The sequence below is a fragment of the Arachis hypogaea genome, chromosome 10 (genome assembly GCF_003086295.3).
Source record: "Arachis hypogaea cultivar Tifrunner chromosome 10, arahy.Tifrunner.gnm2.J5K5, whole genome shotgun sequence".
NCBI lineage: Eukaryota > Viridiplantae > Streptophyta > Magnoliopsida > Fabales > Fabaceae > Arachis > Arachis hypogaea.
In genome coordinates, this window is record NC_092045.1 from 33,006,024 (window position 1) to 33,021,569 (window position 15,546).

Sequence of the window (15,546 nt, forward strand, 5' to 3'; positions counted from 1 at the left end):
AATTCAAACTGATAATTATAATTGATCTCCTGACTAAGAATAATAAAATAAACATAGCTTGCTTCAAACCAACAATCTCCGTGGGATTCGACCCTTACTCACGTAAGGTATTACTTGGACGACCTAGTGCACTTGCTGGTTAGTTGTGCGGATTGCAAAAGTGTGATTGCAATTTCGTGCACCAAGTTTTTGGCGCCGTTGCCGGGGATTGCTTGAGTTTGAACAACTAAAGGTTTATTTTGTTGCTTAGATTAGGAATATAGTATTGATGCTATAGAGTCATTAAATTTGGGTCCTTTAATTTCTCTTCAAAATTTTTCGAAAATATTACTTGTCCTTATTAATTTTTAATTTTTCGTGAATTAGTGTCTTGTTCTAAGTTTAGTGTCAATTGCATATTTTATATTATCCTTTTAAATTTTCGAATTAGTGTTCTTTGTTTTTCCTTGATCTTCAAATTGTTCTTGTCAATTTTTCTTGTTTGATCTTTGGCTTGTCTTGTACTGTGTCTTTTCTTGTTTTTCTTGTGCTTTTTCAAAACATTAGTTTTCAAAAAAAAATTATTTTTATCTATAAAAATAATACATCTTTAAAACACGTTACATTTATAGCTCAGTTGGCTAGAGCGTTGGCTTATGTTCTTGGCAATTGGGCATCTTCTTTTTAAAACTTTTTCAAAAATAATTTTTTCTTTGATTAATTCTTGTGCCAAACTTTAAGTTTGGTGTTTTCTTGTTAATCTTTTTTATAATTTTCGAAAATTTTATTGAAGTTTTCTAAAAATTTTAAGTTTGGTGTTCTTTCTTTTGTTCTTGTTGTTCTTGTGAATCTTCAAAGTGTTCTTGAGTCTTCTTTATGTTTTGATCTTAAAATTTTTAAGTTTGCTGTTCCTTGGTGTTTCCCCTCTAAAATTTTTGAAAACAAGGAGCATTAGATCTAAAAAATTTTAAGTCTTGTGTCTTTTGTGTGTTTTTCTCTTTCATCATAAAATTCAAAATTCAAAAAAAATATCTTTTCTAACTATTTTTAAGCTACTTTTTCAAAAATTTTTTATAAAAATTCAGATTTCAATTTCAAAATTTTTAAAATCTTATCCTTTTAAGATTTAAAAAAAATATATAATAATAATATTTTATTATCTTTTTCAAAAATATCCTAACCACTTTCTCTCTCCTCAATTTTTTCGAAAATTTTCACAAAACATTTTCAAATTTTTTCTTATTTTTATTTTTATTTCGTTTTTATTTTATCTTATTTTATTTTATTTTATTATTTCAAAAATAAATTTTTATATATAATAAAATAAATAATATTTACATCCATATCATCTCCCTTGCTCCATCATGGAACTACGTGGAAATAAACAGTCCAGAAGGACTTTGGGGTCATATGCTAACCCCACTACTGCTTCATATAGGAGTAGTATCTGTATACCCTCCATCCGAGTCAATAGTTTTGAGTTGAATCCTCAGCTCATCATCATGGTGCAACAAAGTTGCCAGTATTCCGGTCTTCCACAAGAAGAACCTACAGAGTTTCTGGCACAATTTTTACAAATTACTGACACGGTACACGATAAGGAAGTAGATTAGGATGTCTATAGATTATTACTGTTTCCATTTGCTGTAAAAAAACCAAGCTAAGAGGTGGTTAAATAACCAACCTAAGGACAGCATAAGGACATGGAAACAGTTGTCAGAAAAATTTCTGAATCACTATTTTCCTCCAAAATGGATGACACCGCTAAGGCTAAGCATCCAAGGCTTCAAACAAGGAGATAATGAATCCATTTATGATGCCTGGGAGAGATACAGAGAGATGCTAAGAAAATGCCCCTCTGAAATGTTTTCAGAGTGGGTGCAGTTAGACATCTTCTACTATGGGCTTACAGAAAGAGCTCAGATTTCTCTAGACCACTCAGCTGGTGGATCTATACACATGAAAAAGACAATAGAAGAAGCTCAAGAGCTCATTGATATAGTTGCCAGAAATCAGCATCTGTACCTAATCAGTGAACCTTCCATGAAAGAAGAGGCTAAAACAATAACTGCTGAAATGAGTCCTGCAGAACAAGTTATAGAATTCAATCAGCAATTGGATTTTCTAACAAAACAGTTAGCCGAATTCAAAGAGATATTACAAGAAACAAGAATGGCTAATATGAATATGGAAGTGCAATTGAAGCAAACAAAACAGCAATTATCAAAACAAATAACAGAAAAGTGCCAAGCAGTTCAATTAAGAAGTGGAAAAATATTAAATACCTAACTTCAAGACAACAGGAAGCCAAGAAATGAGCAAACTACCCAAAATCTCTTTGAGGACAGTAAGAGCCCAGAGAGGAATAATTCTGGCGCTCAAACGCCAGAGAATGGGTGGAAAGCTGGCGTTGAACGCCCAAACCATGCTCAGTCGGCGTTCAACGCCAGAAACAAGCAATGATTTGGCGTTGAACGCCCAAAGGGAGCACAGTTCTGGCGCTCAGACGCCAGAAACAAGTAAGGAGTTGGCGTCTAACGCCACTCCAACTTCCACCCTTGGTATTCAAATGCCAGTGGGGGATCAGACACATACAAATGCTGATAATAACCCATCTAAAAAGGCTTCTCAACCCACATCTGTAAGCAATAAATCTGCAGCAACTAAGGTTAAGGAATACAAAGCCAAAATGCATTATCCTCAGAAACTCCGCCAAGCGGAACAGGATAAGCAATTTGCCCGCTTTGCAGACTATCTCAGGACTTTTGAAATAAAGATTCCATTTGCAGAGGCACTAATACCCTCTTATGCTAAGTTCATGAAAGAGATCTTAAGTCATAAGAAGGATTGGAGGGAAACTGAAAAAGTTTACCTCACTGAAGAATGCAGTGCAGTCATTCTGAAAAGCTTACCTGAGAAGCTTAAAGATCTGGGAAGCTTTATGATACCATGCACATTAGAAGGTACTTATACCAAGCAAGCTCTATGTGATCTTGGGGCAAGTATTAACCTAATACCTGCAGCTACTATCAAAAAGCTTGGGTTGATTGATGAAGTTAAACCAACCCGGATATGTCTCCAACTTGCTGATGGCTCCATTAAATACCCATCAGGCGTGATTGAAGACATGATTGTCAAGGTTGGGCCATTTGCCTTTTGATGAGCGGATAATTTATACGCTTTTTGGCATTATTTTTAGGTAATTTTTAGTAAGTTCAAGCTACTTTTAGGGATGTTTTCATTAGTTTTTATATTAAATTCAAATTTCTGGACTTTACTATGAGTTTGTGTGTTTTTCTGTGGTTTCAGGTAATTTCTGTCTGAAATTGAGGGACCTGAGCAAAACTCTGATAGGAGGCTGACAAAGGACTGCTGATGCTGTTGGAATCTAACCTCCCTGCACTCGAAATAAATTTTCTAGAGCTACAGAACTCAAAATGGCGCGCTCTCAACGGCGTTGGAAAGTAGACATCCAGAGCTTTCCAGCAATATATAATAGTCCATACTTTATTCGGGAATTGACGACGTAAAGTGGCGCTCAACGCCAGTTCCATGTTGCTGTCTGGAGTAAAACGCCAGAAACACGTCACGACCCGGAGTTGAACGCCCAAAACACGTTACAACTTGGCGTTCAACTCCAAAAGAAGCCTCAGCTCGTGGATAGATCAAGCTCAGCCCAAACATACACCAAGTGGGCCCCGAAAGTGGATTTATGCATCAATTACTTACTCCTGTAAACCCTAGTGGCTAGTCTAGTATAAATAGGATAATTTACTATTGTATTAGACATCTTTGGACGTTTAGTTCTCAGATCATAGGAGCTGGCCACTCGGCCATGCCTGAACCTTTCACTTATGTATTTTCAACGGTGGAGTTTCTACACACCATAGATTAAGGGTGTGGAGCTCTGCTGTACCTCAAGTTTTAATACAATTACTACTCTTTTCCTTTAAATTTCATTTATTCCTGTTCTAAGATATTCGTTGCACTTCAACTTGATGAATGTGATGATCCGTGACACTCATCATTATTCTCACATATGAACGCGTGTGATTGACAACCACTTCCGTTCTACCTTAGGCCGGGCACATATCTCTTGGATTCCTTAATTAGAAACTTCGTGGTATAAGCTAGAATTGATGGCGGCATTCATGGGAATCCGGAAAGTCTAACCTTGTCTGTGGTATTTCAAGTAGGATTTCAGGATTGAATGACTGTGACGAGCTTCAAACTCCTGAAGGCTGGGCGTCAGTGACAGACGCAAAAGAATCACTGGATTCTATTCCAACCTGATTGAGAACCGACAGATGATTAGCCGTGCTATGACAGAGCATTTGGACCTTTTTCACTGAGAGGATGGGATGTAGCCATTGACAACGGTGATGCCCTACATACAGCTTGCCATAGGAAGGAATGAAAGAAAACTAGAAGGAAGAAGTAGGAAAGCAGAGATTCAGAAGGAGCACAACATCTCCATACGCCTATCTGAAATTCCTACCATGGAAATACATGAGTAAATTTATCTTTATTTTAAGTTTATTATTTATTATTTATTTTAGAAAATCCATAATCAATTGGTTAAATCCGCCTGACTGAGATTTACAAGATGACCACAGCTTGCTTCATACCAACAATCTCTGTGGGATCGACCCTTACTCGCGTAAGGTTTATTACTTGGACGACCCAGTACACTTGCTGGTTAGTTGAACGGAGTTGTGACCACACATAGTAAAGAGCCATTATAATTATTCCATACAACAACAAAGAATACAACATTGATGATCACAATTTCGTGCACCACCTTTCCCACTAACTTTATGGTGCTGGAAATGGAAGAGCATAAGAGTGCAACTCTCATTCTGGGAAGAAATTTCCTAGCAACTGGTCGAACCCTCATTGATGTTCAAAAAGGGGAAGTAACCCTGAGAGTCAATGAGGATGAGTTCAAGTTGAATATTGTCAAAGCCATGTAGTATCCAGACACCAAAAATGACTGCATGAGCGTTGATATTATTGACTCTCTGGTAAAAGAAATCAATATGGCTGAGAGTCTCGAATCAGAGCTGGATGATATCTTTAAAGATGTTCAGCCTCATCTGGAGGAATCAGAGAGAATAATAGAACCTCTGAAAATTCCTCAAGAAGAAGAGAAACCTCCTAAACCCGAGCTCAAACCATTATCACCATCCCTGAAATATGCATTTCTGGGAGAAGATGATACCTTTCCTGTAATCATAAGCTCTACCTTAGAGCCACAGGAAGAGGAAGCACTAATTCATGTGCTAAAGACACACAAGACAGTTCTTGGGTGGTCCATCAGTGATCTTAAGGGCATTAGCCCAGCTAGATGCATGCACAAGATTTTATTGGAGGGTGACACTAAGCCAGTGGTTCAACCACATAGGCGGCTGAATCCAGTCATGAAGGAGGTGGTGCAAAAGGAGGTCACTAAAATACTAGAGGCTGGGATTATTTATCCCATTTCTGATAGCCCCTGGGTAAGCTCTGTCCAAGTCGTCCCTAAGAAAGGCGGCATGACAGTGGTCCATAATAAAAAAAATGAACTGGTTCCTACAAGAACAGTTACAGGGTGGCGTATGTGTATTTATTACAGAAGGCTCAATACAGCTACCAGAAAGGATCATTTTCCTTTACCATTCATAGTCCAGATGCTAGAAAGACTAGTAGGTCATGAATACTACTGCTTCCTGGATGGATATTTAGGTTATAATCAAATTGCAGTAGATCCCCAAGATCAAGAGAAAACAGCATTCACATGTCCATCTGGAGTATTTGCATACAGAAGGATGTCATTTGGCCTGTGCAATGCACCTGCAACCTTTCAAAGGTGCATGCTCTCAATTTTCTCTGATATGGTGGAAAAATTTCTGGAAGTCTTCATGGATGACTTTTCAGTATTTGGAGACTCATTCAGCTCCTGTCTTTACCATCTAGCACTTGTTCTAAAGAGGTGCCAAGAGACTAACCTGGTTTTAAATTGGGAGAAATGTCACTTTATGGTGACTAAAGGAATTGTCCTTGGGCACAAAATTTCAAACAAGAGAATAGAGGTGGATCAAGCTAAGGTAGAAGTAATTGAAAAATTACCACCACCTGCCAATGTTAAGGCAATTAGAAGCTTTCTAGGGCATGTAGGATTTTATAGGAGGTTTATAAAGGATTTTTCGAAAATCACCAAACCTCTAAGTAATTTGCTAGCTGCTGACACGCCATTTATCTTTGACAAGGAGTGTCTGCAGGCGTTTGAGACTCTGAAAGCTAAGCTGGTCACAGCACCAGTCATCTCTGCACCAAACTGGATATTACCTTTTGAACTGATGTGTGATGCCAGTGACCATGCCATTGGTGCAATGTTGGGACAAAGGCATGACAAGCTTTTGCACGTCATTTACTATGCCAATCGTGTTCTAAATGACGCACAGAAGAATTACACAACCACAGAAAAAGAGCTACTTGCAGTGGTTTACGCCATTGACAAGTTCAGATCCTATTTAGTAGGATCAAAAGTGATTGTGTACACTGACCATGCTGCTCTTAAATATCTACTCACAAAGCAGGATTCAAAACCTAGACTCATAAGATGGGTGTTGCTTCTGTAAGAGTTTGATATAGAAATAAAAGACAGAAAAGGGACAAAGAATCAAGTAGCAGATCACCTGTCCCGAATAGAACCAGTAGAAGGGGCGTCCCTCCCTCTTATTGATATCTCTGAAAACTTCCCGAATGAGCAACTCTTTGCCATTCAGGAAGTGCCATGGTTTGCAGATATTGCAAACTACAAGATAGTGAGATTCATACCCAAAGAGTACAGTAGGTAGCAATCAAAGAAATTTATCACAGATACAAAGTACTATCTTTGGGATGAACCATATCTCTTTAAGAGATGTGCAGACGGAGTAATCCGTAGATGTATGCCTAAAGAAGGAGCACAGAAGATCCTATGGCATTGCCATGGATCACAATATGGAGGACATTTTGGAAGTGAGCGAACATCCACAAGAGTCCTCCAATGTGGCTTCTATTGGCCTACTCTCCATAAAGACTCCCGAGAGTATGTACTTAATTGTGACAATTTCCAAAGATCTGGCAATCTGCCTCACAGTTATGCCATGCCTTAACAAGGGATCTTGGAGATTGAGTTGTTTGATGTATGGGGTATTGACTTCATAGGGCCTTTCCCACCATCATACTCAAACACTTATATTCTAGTGGCAGTGGATTATGTATCCAAATGGGTGGAAGCTATTGCAACACCCACTAATGACACTAAGACAGTGCTAAAATTCCTCCAGAAACACATCTTCAGCAGATTTGGTACCCCTAAAGTATTAATCAGTGATGGGGGGCACTCATTTCTGCAATAAACAGCTTTACTCTGCTTTGGTTTGTTATGGAGTTAGCCACATGGTGGCCACTCCATATCATCCACAGACAAATGGGCAAGCTGAATTCTCAAATAGAGAACTCAAAAGAATCCTGGAACAGACTGTAATTAACCGTAGAAGGGATTGGGCAAGAAGCTTGGATGATGCTCTGTGGGCATACAGAACAGCATTCAAGACCCCTATAGGGACCTCTCTATACCAACTTGTGTATGGAGAGGCATGTCACTTGCCAGTGGAACTGGAATATAAGGCCTACTGGGCAACCAGATTCCAAAACCTTGATGCCAAGTTAGCTGGAGAAAAACGATTGCTCCAGTTAAATGAGCTAGAGGAATTTAGACTCAATGCTTTTGAGAATGCAAAAATTTACAAAGAGAAAGCAAAAAGATGGCATCATAAAAAATTGTCATCCAGAGTCTTTGAGCCAGGGCAGAAAGTTCTGCTATTTAATTCTAGGCTCAGATTATTCCCGGAAAATTGAAATCCCGGTGGAGAGGACCATATGTGATTACAAGTGTGTCACCATATGGATACGTAGAGCTCCAGGATAATGATTCTAACAAAAACTTCATTGTTAATGGACAGAGAGTCAAACATTATCTTGAAAGCAATTTTGAGCAAGAATGCTCAAAACTGAGACTTAACTAAAGCTTAGTAATAGTCCAACTAAAGACAATAAAGAAGCGCTTGCTGGGAGGCAACCCAGCCATTTACAAAGCTTATTGGGCGTTGAACGCCAGAAAGAAGCACCTTCTAGGCGTTCAACGCCAAATTTGTAGCGTCCTGGGCGTTCAAAAAAACACCCAGCAACAAAGGAGTTCTTGGCGCTCAACGCCAGAAAGAAGCAACAGCTGGGCGTTGAACGCCCAGGAGAAGCTGCACATGGGCGTTAAACGCCCAAAACATGCAGTGTTTGGGCGTTTAACGCCAGGATGGTGGGGAGGAGGTAAATTCATTTTTACTTCACAATTTTTTAAATTTTTTACGTTTCAAATCATGATTTCTTGCATAAACATGTTACAAACTCTCATCCTTTAATTCTAAAAATTTTAATCCTAATTTCTAAAATCCCTTTTTCAAAAATATCAAATGTATCTTAATCCATAAACACAAATCTTTTTCCAATCCAATCCAACTCTTTTTCAAATCTTTTTCAACTCATCATATCTTTTGAATTTCGAAATTGCCTCTCCCTCTATTCCTCTCCTTTCCTTTCTTTTGCTTGAGGACAAGCAAACCTCTAAGTTTGGTGTGATTTGCCATGATCACTAAGCTAAAACTCATCAAGATCATGGAACCTAAGGGAACAGAAAGAGCAAGGATGTGACTTGAAGGAACTAAAGCGTCAGAGATTATCTCTTGAAGGATCAAGCACCCCACAGACTAGAGGAACACCCACTTCCCAAAATAAAGGTTGTTGAGTCCTAATCTTTGCCTTAACTCTGTGATAACTGTTCTTATTATGAATTTAACTTAGAAGCTACATATTAGTAGTAGTAATTAGTATCTCTATTTTGACTTTATTTTCAATTAAGTTATAATTTATTTTTCTCATCATCATCAAACATGAATAAAATAGTTGATTTTTAGAATAAAGAGGCAATTTAATTTTTTCGAGTTCTTAATAAGGAAAATTCTAATTATTTATATGTGGTGGCAATACTTTTTGTCTTCTGAATGAATGCTTGAACAGTGCATATTTTTTATATTGAATTTTATGAATGTTAAAATTGTTGGCTCCTGAAAGAATGATGAACAAGAGAAATGTTATTGATAATCTGAAAAATCATGAAATTGATTCTTGAAGCAAGAAAAAACTGTGAAAAACAAGCTTGCGAAAAAAAAAAAGAAAAGCAAAAGAGGTAGAAAAAGCCAATAGCCCTTTAAACCAAAAGGCAAGGGTGAAAAGGATCCAAGGCTTTGAGCATCAATGGATAGGAGGGCCCAAGGAAATAAATCCAGGCCTAAGCGGCTAAATCAAGCTGTCCCTAACCATGTGCTTGTGGCATGCAGGTCCAAGTGAAAGGCTTGAGACTCTTTTGATTATCAACAACCACCACCATATGCCTATGAACCCCCTCCTCAACATAATTTTGAACCACCATACTCACAAGCACCTTACCACCAAACACCCCCATATGACCCTAATCCTTACCCACCATACCAAGAGCCTTATGAGCCATACTTAGAACCACCACCTCAATATACACCATCTCCATATCCTTATCAAGAGGAACCACCTTCGTGTTATGAGCCATTTCTCCCAACAAATGAACCCTCCTATCCACCCCAAACCTCCATGGAGAACACACTTACCTCTCTCATTGGTCTCACCTCTAAACTCCAACATCTTATATCCCGCATGGACCAACCCTCCACGTCTAATATTCAACCCTCAAGCTCTAGTGCACTTCTTCTTCAACCACATAATGATCTTTCCATCCCATCACCACCCTCCATGGAAGAGCACCCACATCCATCAATCCAAGAGCAAGATAATCCCAATTATGCTATTGACATGGAACAAGAGAGAAGATATCATCTTCGCGAATTCATACTTCATAAGAAGCTCAAGGAGGACCTAAAGGTGGAGGTAGGAGAGACCCTTGAAGATGAAGGAGTAGTTGAAAGGAGTTGTCATGGAAAAGAAATCATCAAGGAGGAGTACGATTTTATACTTAAACAACTGGACAAAGCAACAATTATTGAAATGGAAGAAGTGGTTGCAGACTTAGGAGATGCTGAACCTCCATTGGAAAGTCCAGTCATAGAGCCTCCTTCCAAGGTGTTTGATGTTGATGTTGAGGAGGGCGTACAACCTCCAAGGCAGATCATGGTTGAAGACTTTGCAGCGGTCGATCAAGAGTTGGAGATTAAAGAAGAAGAAGCACAGCCTCCTATGCTCTTGGTTGGGAATACAGAAGAGATCGAATTGGGAGAAAACTACCAAGAGGAAGCGGTTGAAGTTGAAGAGGCTTGCAGAGAGGTGGAAATCGTCAAGGAAGAGCCCAAGGGAATGGAGCTGAAAATCACCTTACCAAAGTTGTTTGAGACCTCTTCCCCAAAGCCATCACCATCCATTCCTTCATTCAAGTGGGTAAATCTTTCATCTCTAAGCTTAATTATCCCACTTGAATACGTTTTGCTTGAGACGGATGGACAACTTAGAGCTCTTTGTTGCTATAAAAGTAGGAGGAAGATGGTTAGTAGTAAGAGTTATTCTGCAAAGTTCAATATGGTTGCAAGCTCCAAGTTGAAGTGCAAAGATTGGTGTATAACTCAATTGAATGGGTCTAGGAAGTCATTTGGGCACTATAGTGAGAATTCAATTCGCTTGTCACCCGGTTGGAACGATGGTGATCAACATAAAGACGGGTGCAAAAGTAAGGTTTAGGACCCTGGAATTCATTCCAACAATCAACACTCTTGGGGACTTGTCACTTGCTTTAACTTGCGCCTATTTTGGCTTTATACGCCTAGTTTGGCACTCCGGAGTCTATTGGAATTACAAACATTGGTGGGGATTCCTGGATGAGTTCAAGCACAAGCCACCATGACAATGAGCTCACCAAATGTCCAACTTAAGGACAATAACTAAAAGTGCTAGGTGAGAGACAACCCACCATGATATGATCGTTTCTTTTCATTCTTATTTTTATTTTATTCTATTTTTATCAGTGTTACTTCATTCATTCTGCATCATCACTTGCATACTGCATCACAAAAAAAGAGGGGATCGACGCGCCAGTGCCTAGTGCGTGTCCGCGTCCTTTGTGGATGCGACATGAGTCAGATTGAATAGAGAGTGGTGTGAGAACTAGGCAAGAAACGTGCCTTAGGCACAATCTCGCCCACGCACACACGTACTGTACGCGTGCATGCAGTTTCCACTTTTGGCAACCCATGCGTCCGCACCCGTGGCTCGTCCGCGTGGTTGGAAAAATCGGCGTAAAACCCTGTTTTGGCCGAAAGTTGTGCTGGCCTTGTGCTGGATTCGTGCTATGATGTGTGGAAAATGATCTAACACAAAACTCACCGGCTAGTGTACCGGGTCGCATCAAGTAGTAATTGCTCACATGAGTGAGGTCGATCCCACAGGGATTGAAGGATTGGGCAATTTTAGTTAGGTGGTTGATTTAGTTAAGCAAACAGTTGATTATTTGAGTGAATTGTGATTAACAAAAGCTAAATTTCATGGAACTAAAAGGGAGAGGGAGAATTGATAGTAAATTAAGGAGCAACAGAAGTAAAAGAGCTGAATCTTAAAGAACAAGTAATGTAAATGACTGAAACGTAGATTGCAAGAAATGTAAATGGCTAAAGCTTAAAGTGCAAGAAATATAAATTGCTTGAAGATTAAATGGATTTCAAGTGCTGGGATGCAAAATTTAAATAAGAGAACTCAAAGTGAAATCAATCAGAGAAAATAAAATGGAGTAAGTAGCAGTAGATCTCAAACAGAAAAGTAAAATTGCTTGAAGAAGCAAAACAGAAATGAAACTCAGCTTGATTGCAAAATGAAGTTGAAGATCTCAGGGGATCAAAGAGACTAGAAAACAAGTCTAGATCTCAATTCCTTCCTTGATCCAACAGAGAACAATTTGCAAAAGAAAAGAAAGATGAATGCAGCATATGAACTTCAGAGCCAAATCTCAATTCACTGAATTTTGCAGAAAATAAACAAAGAGAAATCTCATATCAAGAATGAAACAGAATTCTTTCAATCTCAATCTAAGATTCAAAACAAAGAGAAAGAGTGCAGAAGTAAGAACAAAGAGGAAGAGAACTCAATTCTCTATCCTAATTTCCCAAATTCCAAGATAAAAATGTAAAAGTGAGCTAAAACTAAAAATGAAAAGAAAAGTTCCAAAAAAAAATGAAAGTCCAAAAAAAAAAGTCCTCTACAAATCAAACTAACTCCTATACACTTTCTGATTTTTTATCTTCAGACTTTGGAGTGGGCTTTTCAAAATTATGAAGAATTTGATCCAAATTGGCTTTTTAATTAAATTTTGCCAAAGGACACCTCCCAGGGGAAGCTCTCCGTGAAAAGAGAAAGCGCAGCGCCCACTTTTGCTTGCTGTCCCAGGCCCGTGTCAACCTTGTTCATGGCACTACGTGAAGTTACTAAGCGCAGCGCCTTTGCTTGTAAGTGGGACTCCAATTCGAGTCCTTATGGAGCCACTTTGGTGCTCATTTTCTTGCACACTATAGCGCTTAGTGAAGAGGAATAGCACAACGCCCTTTTGCCTTGAGTGGGGGTTCCCAATTCGAGCCTTGTTGGTTGCACTCTTGCCCAATTTCCTTGCAAGTAAAGTAGTAGTGCTTCCTCTTATGCCTCATGTGCTTGGTTCGATCCTTGGTGGCTTCACTCCTTGATTTTACGCCTCGATTTTTCTTTGGAGAGGCCACGAAAAAGTAAGAACTTTTAGCGTAGCGCTTTCTTCACTTTGAGTGCTGGCCTTGTGATTGATCCTTATAGCGCTACATTAGAAAGCGCAGCGCTATGCTTGTGTGCTTACCCTGTAACGCCTTGGTCCTCCTTGCTAGTGCTAAAATTGAAAGCACAGTGCTAAATGAGAAAGCGCTATGCTTGAGTGCTTTGTGACTGACCCTTGCTCCTTTAGTGAGTGCCACACTTTTGTACCTTGGGTCACGCTTTTCAAAGGGTGGCCTAAGGTCCAAAGGGTGCTCTAACTTCAAAAGTGTGCCAAAAATTCCTTTTCTACCATTTCTTCACCTACAAGTAATCAAAACAACCAATCAAAATACTACCGAATTCACAATGTTTATAAATAATTCAAAAGCCAACTAATTCTAGCTTAAACCTCATGATTTTGTGTCAAATAAAGGATTGTTGATTGATTTAACATAACCATGCAAATCCACTCCAAATTACTTACTTATAATGCAAGAAAGTGCATAAAACCTAATGAAACAAGTGAAAATACTTGAAAAGCTAGCATAAGATGACTTGTCATCACAACACTAAACTTAAACCTTACTTGTCCCCAAGCAAGCTCTAAATATAAGAGAAAATGAAATGAAACATAGAAGTATGCATGTCCTTATTTAGCAGATAATTGAACTTGGTTCATGGGGTTTTATGCAGACAAATGTAGCTCAATTATTCTTTGCTCATAAATAAGAAATGTTTCCTTAAAGGTTCACTAGAGTTGCTGCTATAATACCTTACTATTGCTTGATCCCTTGCTAGCTTTTTCTTTCTTGATTTTGCTTTAGAAAGCTTATTTCTTAATGGAAGCTTGGTGGCAAATGTTGCAGCAGCCTTTTGGCTTAATTTTGCTCAACATTCCTTCACCACAGACACATGGCTCACAATTTCTTCCTAGGAATATTGATGCCCAGCATCTCTTTAGATCACTAAATGCTTGGTAGCTAGGTTGCTCTTGATAGTGGACTTTCAGTTGGCAATCCCAGATCAGTTGATCTAAGTGGCCAAGTTTCAAAATACTCCTCAGAACCTACTTGTCTAAGCATATCCTAGTATAAAAGCACCACAGGCATATATCCTAGGGTCCAAGCTATTGGTGTCTAGCCTTATTGTTTGTTTCTTTGCCCATTCTTGGCATTTCTTTTTTCTTTTTCTTTCTTATTTGGCTTCATTCTCAAAGGATTTCATTAATAACAGACTTTATAGCAACAAACTAACACATTACAAAGAGCATTTTCTCATGCAGCTTTTATTATTGTGCTAACCATTAAATCAAACAAGTACCACCGCTGAATCTAATTCAAACATCTACAACATTGGTCATTTACTTTCTATTTCAAACATTTTTCTTTTATTTATGCAGAAGGGAAACAAAACAGAATTCAAGCTAATGATGAATGACAAGTATAATGCCGGCTAGCATCTTTGGCAAACATTTTCACTTTCACCTAATTGAACACTTTAACAAGACATATAGGAATTCCCAATTTAAAATATCTCTTCAGCAACAAGAATTAAGTGTAAATACAACCTGTTGGGTCACAGCTTTTCCTTCTGTCATCATCATTTCTCTCTGCGTCCTTTTCACAGATTGAATGTCTTCCTGCATAATCCTTAGGAATTGCTTGTCTCTTAAGCCCTTAAGCAAATGGTTAGCATGCACAAATTATTGGTGGGCTTTTGAACTTACTTTGGTGTGTGAACACCAAAATTAGTTCCTTGCCAATGTTCCTTATGCATTATGTAAAATCCTTGTGTTTTTGCTAAAGGCAATAAAGCTGAAAACTAGAAAACAGACAATGGTTAAATGGTTTATCTGATTACTTGGAGCTAGCAACCCTTTATGCAGAAGGTGAGAATGTGTTTTAAATGAGATTTTGATGGAACACCAAACTTAGCATTCTTCATCTCCCTTAAATTGTTTTGGTGTGCAACACCAAACTTAGCTCCTTGCAGTACAGGTGAATCTACTTAACCTTTTTATTGAACAAGTGGTGCACGAAATTGCAATCACACTTTTTGAAATCCGCACAACTAACCAGCAAGTGCACTGGGTCGTCCAAGTAATACCTTACGTGAGTAAGGGTCGATCCCACGGAGATTATTGGTTTGAAGCAATCTATGTTTATTTTATTAATCTTAGTCAGGATGTCAATAAGATTATTTGAATTTAATTGTAAGAAGTAAAAGTGTTTGGGATAAGTAATTGTTACTTTATTAATGAAGAATATGTTGGGGTTTTGGAGATGCTTTGTCCTTTGAACTTCAACTCTTCCTTGAAATCCTTTTCCACACGCAAGGCTCCTTCCATGGCAAGCTGTATGTAGGGTGTCACCATTGTCAGTGGCTACCTCCCATCCTCTCAGTGAAAATGGTCCAGATGCTCTGTCACAGCACGGCTAATCAGCTGTTGGTTCTCGATCATGTTAGAATAGGATCCATTGATCCTTTTGCGTTTGTCATCACGCCCAGCAATCGCGAGTTTGAAGCTCGTCACAGCCATTCAATCCTTAAATCCTACTCGGAATACCACAGATAAGGTTTAGACTTTCCGGATCCTCAAGAGTGACCGCCATCAATTCTAGCTTATACCACGAAGATTCTGATTAAGGAATCTAAGAGAAGCTCATTCAATCTGATGTAGAACGGAGGTGGTTGTCAGGCACACGTTCATGGATCTGAGGAAGGTGATGAGTGTCACGGATC